Consider the following 9286-nt stretch of genomic DNA (forward strand, 5'->3'; position numbering starts at 1 on the left):
AGCGGATACAGCAGAGCTGGCCAAGGTCATGTTTACATAGGCCAAATAAAGTGGACTCACTTTGCAACTGCTGATTCCCACCGTTAATCTGCAACAAGGGGAAATGGAATATATTCTGGTGTTTTCAGGGAGCTCTTGGGTGACCCCAATATTTTTGAGGTGTGGAAAGCTGAATCACTCTGGATCCGGGGTGATCCAGTGTCCACACCTCAAAAAGATCCACAGTTGGGAAACCAGCTAGAAGCAGCTCCCTGTCAGAGCCTTGCCTACAATGTCACTTCAGTTAGTTATATTGCTGGACATCCTGTTGTGACCTCATCAGAAGCTACCTTGATGGGAAGGCTACTTTTGGCCAATGAAACAGTGGCAGTGAATGAGACCCCCCAATGCTCTCTCAGACCCAGCCAACCATCTAAACACAAAAGGACTCCAGAAACACTCCTGTGATGCAGTGGGACAGGTCAAGAGCACTCTACCCTACATTTATTGAGGTAAGTGTAGATGCAGCCCAGGAGGTTCTTTTTTGACCTTTGTCAGGGTTTCAATTACTCATTTAATGCCCTGTGTTTTCACATTGTTTTGCCATAAACCATACCAGGTAAATCAATATACAAAAAAATCACAGAAGAGAAAGGAGCTCTCTTCATATATTGGTATATTTAAAGGCCAGCCACCAGTCATATCAGTGATACCTTTCCAAATAAAACATTTTGGAGCATTAATATAACATGTCACCATGCACTGCAAATAGAGTTAAAAAGCAAGAAAAAATCCATTTTAACTTTATCATGTAGGAAGACCAATGATCCTTACATAATCCTTTGGTACTAGTTAGAATCCAGTGTGTTGTCCTTTTACTGAACAATAGATTATAATTAGCTCTTAGACTTCTATCAGATCAAGGTGGCAATCATTCATCCCACCAAATGTTGCCACTGAGCAATTCCCAGGATTCCTCTCTGTTGGCTATGCTGGCAAGGGTTACTGGGACTTTCAGTCTAACAACACATTGATCTGCAACTCTCTATGGCTCTTTTTTGCATTGAGATGTAAATGGAGATGTGCATTCACATCTGTATTTGCAACAGAAATAGAAGAGTGCTTATCTTTGTGTTTATCTTTTGGTGCTTCTGGGGAATAAGGGCTCAAGCCATGCAGACCCTTAGCTTACTAGTAAAGAACCTTTAGATGCTGATGGTCTGCAACTTCCCTTATTTATTACTCCTTGCTATGTCAGTTTCACTGGTGGAAGCTGCAGTCCAACAACATCTGGGAAAGCTACACATTTTAAAGTTCTGTTGAATGAACAGACTATGAAAAAACTCCAGCTGAAATTACGGTATTAGCTGGTTATGAAAAGACTCCAGTCGGGAATCTGGCAAGTCTCATTAACTAAGACATGCACTTCATATTTTCATTGTTGCTGCTCATGGGACCAATGCCTACTATTTTGGTTGGGCTTATGAAAGATTTTTCAGAAATGTCAGCTATGCTGCTCCCTCACAGGGCATAAAAATGCTCTATAAAGAAATTTGTACAGGAATATATATCTATATCTATATCTATATACACACACACACACACACACACAATGCAGGCATGTCTATTTAAATATTGTCAAGGAACAGGTGCGCTGTGGCTTTTAAAAAGTTACTGTTCCTATTATGCATACTAGCATAAGTACTTTCACCTTACTCCAGATGAGTCTTTGGTTATACACTTAAGCCTGAAACTGATTAGTTAAAGTGGAAATATGTTGCCTTCTCTCCAAATTCTTTTGTCATATCTTTCAGCATGTGCCCAGTTACACCTTTATTTCACAACAGGTCATAAAATGTGCTTGACATTTAATTTCTTCTGCAAAAGCATTCAGGATGGATTACACTTCATGAAAAACTCCATCTCTTTCTCCACTTATGCCATGGAGATCCTTCTCAGCAATCTCCTCTGAAATGGATAGAAGGGCACCATGTCTCTCTAAAATCAAATGTCATTTGTGAAGAATGGATGGGAGGTATTGTTGTATCTGAGTGATACTTCTGCAAACCTTTTCAGTTTTGCCATTTCTTCCTTTCTATCATCTCCTTGAAGCCTATTCACTCAAGCCAAACTCTCTTCTACACATTTCACTCTTCTCTCCCCTATTTTTTTTTCTCCCTCTACGTCAACTAGGCAATTCTAATTGGCATTCAATGAGTTTTAAAGCCATGAATTAAATATGGTGACTGGAGGAAACTTTGAAGGGCCCTGTATAAGCTTGTTAGAGCTTGAATATCTCTAGAAAAGGCTGCCCCAGCCTTTGTAACTCCCTCCCTAAAGATGTAAGGAGTGGTCCCTTCCTTGCTCTCTGTCTGTCTGCAGGTGAACTTTTCCCTAGTAGAAAATGACCACAATGGGTTTTAACAGTGTGTGTTTTACTGATTTTATATTGCCTTTTTAAGAACTTTGAATAGTTTTATTTTATAGAGTGTTTGATCTTTTTTAAAATAGTCACACTCAGAGATATAATTTTGTATGTTTTTAATCTGTATTGGTTTAATTTGTTACTGGGGAAAAGAAAGGCAGGAGATAAATGATGATGAGCTATATATATAAAAATCAAAGGAAGGGAAGGAGAAAGTAAGAAAGAGTGGGGAAGGAGGGCATGAGAAGAGGGAGGGAAGTGTTGTGCCCCAGCTGTGGGACACCTTTTCACCCAAATACTATGCAGGAACAAGAGAATCCATTAAGTAAAGTTTATTAAGAAAAATATAAAAAATAAGAAGAAGCACAATAAAAAAGAACCATCAAAAATCCAAAAGGCAAATCTAGAAACTCCAAAGTTGCGGAGTATAGGTGACAATCAGTTTCATGAATCAAACCACAGGAATTAAAAAACTTGGAACTGCACTTTAAGCCAATACAATGAAGCAAGGCAAAGTCCATACACTTGATAAAAGTTATATCCAGAACTTAAGAACAAATCAGAGAATAAAAAGGTAAAAATTTCCCCTTGACATTAAGTCTATTTGAATCCAACTCTGGTGTTTGGTGCTCATCTCCATTTCTAAACTGAAGAGCCAGCATTTACCGTAGACACCTCCAAGGTCAAGTGGTTGGCATGACTGCATGGAGCACCGTTATCTTTCCGCTGGAGTGGTACTTATTGATCTACTCACGTTTGCATGTTTTCAAACTGCTAGGTTGGCAGAAGCTGGGGCTAACAGCAGGAGCTCATCCCGCTTCCTGGATTTGAACCGCCGACCTTTCTGTCAGCAAGTTCAGCAGCTTAGCAGTTTAAACTGCTGCACTACCAGAAGCTCACAAAACAAAGAATAAACCAGACAAAAAACCATGAAGACTTGAACAGGAATTAAAATCCAGAACCTTGGAACTTAAACATGAACAAGACTCAAAATCCAGAAACTTGAACATTTGAAACAAGGCCATAGAACTTAAGAGTTGTTTTCACTTGAAATGCAACATTGTTCTCACAAAGAGCAGTCCGCTTGAAGCCCACTTATAAGCCTCAATTCCCTCCCATGACATCACTCCTCGTACCCCTGGTTTTTTGCTGCTTATCTCTAAGTCACTCAGAAAAGCGAGTCTATCTCTTTTTCACACACTCAGCTGCTCTGACATGGGGGAAAAATCACACCTCCACATTCCTCTCAGGAGCAAATACTGGCAGATTCTCATTGGGAACAGATTTCATTTTTTCTAATACCCCGAGAACTATAAGGAAATTCAATAACACATCTCTCCATGCCAGTTCAATTCCCCCAAAACCCCTTCCTGAGACCCCACACAACCCCCTTCCTCATCATTTGACACATCAGATTTTTCACAAACCACAACAGGAAGAAAGAGAAGGAAGGTATGAGAAAGGATGGGAAAAGGAAGACAGGAGGAAGAAAGAAAAAGAAGAGAAAGAAAGAAGGAAATAAAGGAAAGGGGAATGGTATGAGGATGGGGAAGGAAAAAGGAGAAAGAATGGAAGAGAAAGGAAGAGGGAAACGTAGGGATGAGGAAAGGGAGTTAAGAAAAAAGAAGGGAAGAGAAATAAAGGAAGAAAAAGAAAAGAAAAAGTGAAAGAAGAGTGAGAGGTATATTTAAGAAAGCAAGAGAAAAGGGAAAGAAAGAAAAGAGGAAGAAGATGTATCAGGGAAATGGAGGAAGAAAAGAAAGAGCCACAAAGAGGGGCTGCCCACCTTTGACAGAGCATTGCTGTGGAGACATTGTGAAGTAGGCCTTCTCAGAGCTGAAGATGGGAAAAAGGAGGCGTACAGCAGTCCCTCCGACACCCAGGCAATGCAGGTATATATGCTAGCAGCCAATTAAAACCATTTTCTTTCAACTATATTTATTTATTCATTTATTTACAGTATTTATATTTTCTTCATGTTACTGTAATAAAAACCAGTGTTTCTCCACACCTTTTTAATCAGTCCACCATTCACTAGAACATTTTTTCTCACCTGTGGGTCCTCCAGATTTTTTGGTCTTCAACTCCCAGAATTCCTAAAAATAAGCCATGGTGGGTGGAACATCTGGAAGCTGCAACCTGGAGATATCTGTAGGACCTAAGGCTAAGAACTAATACATTGGGTGACCCTGGGTTTCTAAGATTTGGAGAGAGGGAGAAAAAGATCTTACCAACCACTTTTGACAAAGGATGTATAACATTTGCAGTCATGCAGGCCTCTCCTGTTCAAACCACCAGCAGTTAAACATATTTCCAATGCAGCAATAAAATAAGGGTATAAATAACCACAATATCTAATTAAATGCAGTCAATAATTTTTCACTTTTTTCATCTGCAGGTAGACCAAAAACAAGAAGTTAACTTGTTCAGCAACCACCAGTTTGGGAACTTTAAATTGGATCTACTTTTATTTTGATTCTGAAATGGCATTTAAAGCAGTCTTATTTTCATACTGACCTCTTGTAATATTCTCTGTTCAATTATAATAATTTCACACTTTTCTCGGTTTCCCACAGCTGGATTTAAAGTGTTGGTTGCTATTTTGAGCTCTGCATCCAACAACACTCTCCTTAAACCATGTTCATCTCCTGCAAAGATAGAGATACAATTAACATAAACATTATTTTGCTCTCACCCTACTTCCTGAAATTTTAATTTCTACTCTGATTTGATGAAGTCCCACACAAACAAGACTAACACAAACAAGAAGATTACACAAGTCCAGATATGTGCATACATTCTTTAAAAGCATTTTCTTCTTAAAACATTGCCCCAGGCATCATCATTATATTCCGTTTTCTCACTCTAAAGATTGTAGCTTCAAACATGAAACTGTGCGATGAAAAGAATCAAAATGCAAATGTTTCTAATGAAATAGTTGGGCATTCACTCAAGCATGGTCTCGGGAGAGATAAGAGAAAACCTGACACTTCCAGAGACATTTTTATTTCAATTTATGCATGTTTTCTCCCTCAAATGTTTACTTGTTTATTATTCCAGATTCTGATTTGCTTCCAAAATATGGAAAAAATTGTGATTCTTAGATCCAGAATTCTAGGTTTTCATGGGAGTGGGTCATGTCTCATTAAACGTACCTGGGCTATTATTATAGGAACTATGAAGAATTCAAAAGTTTCCAAAGAAGTATACCAGCATTTCTAAAATGCAAATTTTAGAATTTTAGAAATTATAGAATTCCAGCAAAATGGCACACACACACACATATATATATAATGATTAGATAACTTCATTTTAAGATATACTATAAAGTTGAGTTTATGCATTTGATGAACTTTTGTCACATGATCACATCTGAAGGGACTGTTTAATATAAAATGTTTTTAAGTGGGTTCACATGGAGAATGATTTTAATATAAATGTAAAACACTGGGAGAAAAAACACAGTTTTCATGGAATCAAGAATAGTGAGTATGTGTTTGTGCTGCTCAGAAAGGACCCAGACATAAAGAATAGTTTCTTACATGTTCACACAAAGATTTAGCTTGAGGCCCTACATATACCTTCATACACCAGAATCTGTACATTTCAAGCTCTATAGGTTTTGTTAAAGCATTTCAGAAACTGGGCACCCCAAATAAGAAACACTGAGATACTAGGGCTGTGCACAGAACTTACCTAGTTTAGTGTGGTGTTGTGCCAGACTCAGAGGGACATTTTCTCATTTCCTGGTGCTTCTGTGTCAGCAGGCTAGTAAATCAAGGGACAGATTTGTCCTCCTCTCCCACTCTTCCCTTGTTGCAAAAGAAAGATTTCAATTTTCTTTTTACTTCCACAGAATTGCAAAGTCTTTAAAAGATTTTTTGAAAAAAAGGAGAAGAAGCACAGGAGAAGGATAGAGTTACATTGCTCATCCAGAAGTGCAGACCATCACATTGTCAAAGCATTGCAATTGTGCAATACTTACAAAGGGGTGATAATGAGGATCCCCATGCCAATAAGTTGCCACTATCCCTGATCTCACAAACGGCATGAGATAGTGGTATCATGCCATAAAGTCCTTAGTGAATGGAAGAGTTTTATCTGTTTTTCTTTCTATGTTTAAAGATGCAGCTTATTGCAGATAACAGAAAACATTCACTTGGGCATTTGTACTTAACTGATATCCATGTTCAGCCCACCCTTGAATTTTAAATTCCTTATGCGTTTCTGCCTGCTCAATTTCCTTTAGAGTTATGTGTTTTGCATTGTGTAGAATTATAATAACAATATGTATAAAACCTATAAATCAACACTTTAAATTTTTGAAGGATCTGATGGAGATTACGTATTTGTTCATGTGTATGTTCTGCTGTTGTTCTGAGCAATATTTTCAGTTCATGGTAATTTTGAGAATGCAATATACATTCACAGCTGAATGGAGATTTTAACTTTAGTTTGCTTTTTATACCTCAGCCCAGCACACCATCCAAAGCACCATACTGGATTTAAGTGCTTTGGGAATAATGCCATGAAAACCTTATTGTTTTCCCATTGGAAGGAACACAAAATGTATTTATAGCATTCTACCTATAAGCTTTGGGATTTTCAGAGCTATTTTGCAAAAGATCTTTTCCCTTGGTGATTAATAATAATCTCTTTTTTTCTCTAAGAGAAAAATTCAGTATCCCATGAAAAACAATAAACAGATTTTGTGAATACTTGATGTACAATCTTCATTCCAAAAGTTTTTGGGAATGAAAGTGCACTTCTCTTAATGAGGTATTTCTCTTGTACATTTTATATTGTCCTTTAGAATTGCATTAGTAGGAGATTATTTCAGATAGGTCAAAGAGTCTTTGAAGGAAACTTGCCACTGGGAAATCATTAGCTGCTGTAAATTGATGTTATCTAGGCTTGTATCAACGGAGCTCTGTGATTACTGCAGATAAGGAAATGAGCCCGGATATACACTGGATTACCTCTAACAACATAGCATCCACATGAAACTACTGGTTGAGGTCCTGCAGAGATTTGGAGTGAGCTGAAATGCTGCTGACACTCAACTCTGCTTCTCTTTTGCATTTAATCCAGGTGAGGAGATTAGATACTTCGAACAGCGGCCCTGAGTTGGGACAGATAAAAGCTAATAAACTAAATGTCATTCCAGATCAGACTATTGTTTTTTGTGTCTTCACACTGACTCTGATTACGGTGACCCTATTATGGGGTTTAATTGGCAAGATTTATTCTGAGGCAATTTTGCCTCTAAGAGTGTGTGATTTGGCTAAAGTCACAATGGATTTCCATGACTGAGTGGGGATTTGAACCACGGTCTCCCAGAATCCTAGTCCAACACTGAAAGCATTGCTTCCAGACTAGCTCTTCCAAGGAAGACAGAAGTTGGAAAAGTGGGACAGATCAGGGCAAATAATAAGAATTTTGTTCCCTGGTGACATTTCTCTTCGCTCCCCAAATTTCTATCAATGCACTAACTAAAAACATCAGTTGAATATCTAGAAATACAATTTAGGGATCCAAAGTAAAAAGTAAGGCAAAGATATCAATGAAATGTGAACAGAACAAGCAAAGAATTCTAGTGTGTGTGATCTTTCTCTCTTGTGCTAACAAATTGGGTAAACTGGAGGTGCAAAATATATATTTAAGGGGCAATGCCCCCATTAAACTCCCATCTTGTTGCTACTCCCCTACCCCAATGCTTCCAGACTTCCCAGATGAACTTTTTTCTGTCTCTTTCTCTCCTTCCAGTGATGACTGAGGGGTTCCAAATATGGTGAGATGTGGTGAATCTTCTCTGGGTTTTAAAAGAGATATCCACAATGCTGAACTCTGAACCCTCAATATATTCAGCCCCTTTGATGGCTCCTTTATAGTCTTGACAGCCCCATAACTGATTTGCTACCCCATGGCATGAAAGCCATGAAGCCCATCTTGGAGAGAAGGCAGGGCATCAATTAACAAATTGGTTAATTGTTAACCACGTCTGCCATTGCATCCCCCTCTTTTTTCTCTTCCTCTCTCAGTCTCTTCTTCCTCCTCCTCCCTTTCTCTCTCTGATAATAAGCAGGTGCTTAATCAGGGTTTCCACAAGGGATCAGATTGTGTGACTGTGATATTACATGGTTACCCTGAATGTTCAACTGTCCTGATAAACCTGCAAGTCTAAACTCTATATTCCAGAAATGTTTTATTTATTATTATATTGTTTTTCATTTTGGAAAAGCAAATTACAACAAAATAGGATATAGCAAATTACATCAAAATAGGATATAACAAAACCAATATGTTAGCGTGAAGAAAAGAAACAATAAAGCAATAAAAACAATGAAACAACTCATTAAAAACCAAGGGTAACTGACAGAATTAGCACATCAACATCCCCCATTATTATACACTTGAAAAATTAGATGTTGAGTTCTGTTATTTGCTGCAGGCCTTCTTATAACTGCATCTGACAAGCTTGAACATCTGTTATTTTTTCTTTGGCAAACATGGCTCCTAGTAGGCAGCGAGGCATTCTGCATGAAGTGTTAAGCTTTGGCCTTTCTCCCTTTCCATTACTTGCCTAAGCCAAAGTAAACAGAGCTGGCACAGACAAAACCATGCTGTGGAACCAGTTCATTCTAGAATAGATTTTGTATATTTTCTTCATCTTTTCTAAATAACTCTCTCAACACTCATCCATAAACCTGCAAGTTCCCAAGGCTGTTTTTATTCACAATAAATCCAAGAGGAATATTTTTATTATCAGGTTTTGATAGGAAGTCAAGATTCATCACTCCAGTTGAATAGATTTAGACATTCTTAATCCTTTAGACTGTTAGACATTTCAAAAGAAAGCTATTGCATTTAGTCACATTTGTG

At 38.0% G+C, this 9286-nt stretch overlaps 1 long non-coding RNA gene across 1 annotated transcript; it reads left to right on the plus strand.

The window, feature by feature from the left end:
* Positions 1-351: 351 nt before the first annotated feature.
* Positions 352-4341, plus strand: LOC134296666 (uncharacterized). The gene is made up of 2 exons (XR_010003483.1): positions 352-491; positions 3183-4341. It is a non-coding gene; the product is annotated as an uncharacterized LOC134296666 (long non-coding RNA).
* The last annotated feature ends 4945 nt before the right edge of the window (positions 4342-9286 follow it).

The sequence above is a fragment of the Anolis carolinensis genome, chromosome 2 (assembly GCF_035594765.1).
Source record: "Anolis carolinensis isolate JA03-04 chromosome 2, rAnoCar3.1.pri, whole genome shotgun sequence".
Taxonomy (NCBI): Eukaryota; Metazoa; Chordata; class Lepidosauria; order Squamata; family Dactyloidae; genus Anolis; species Anolis carolinensis.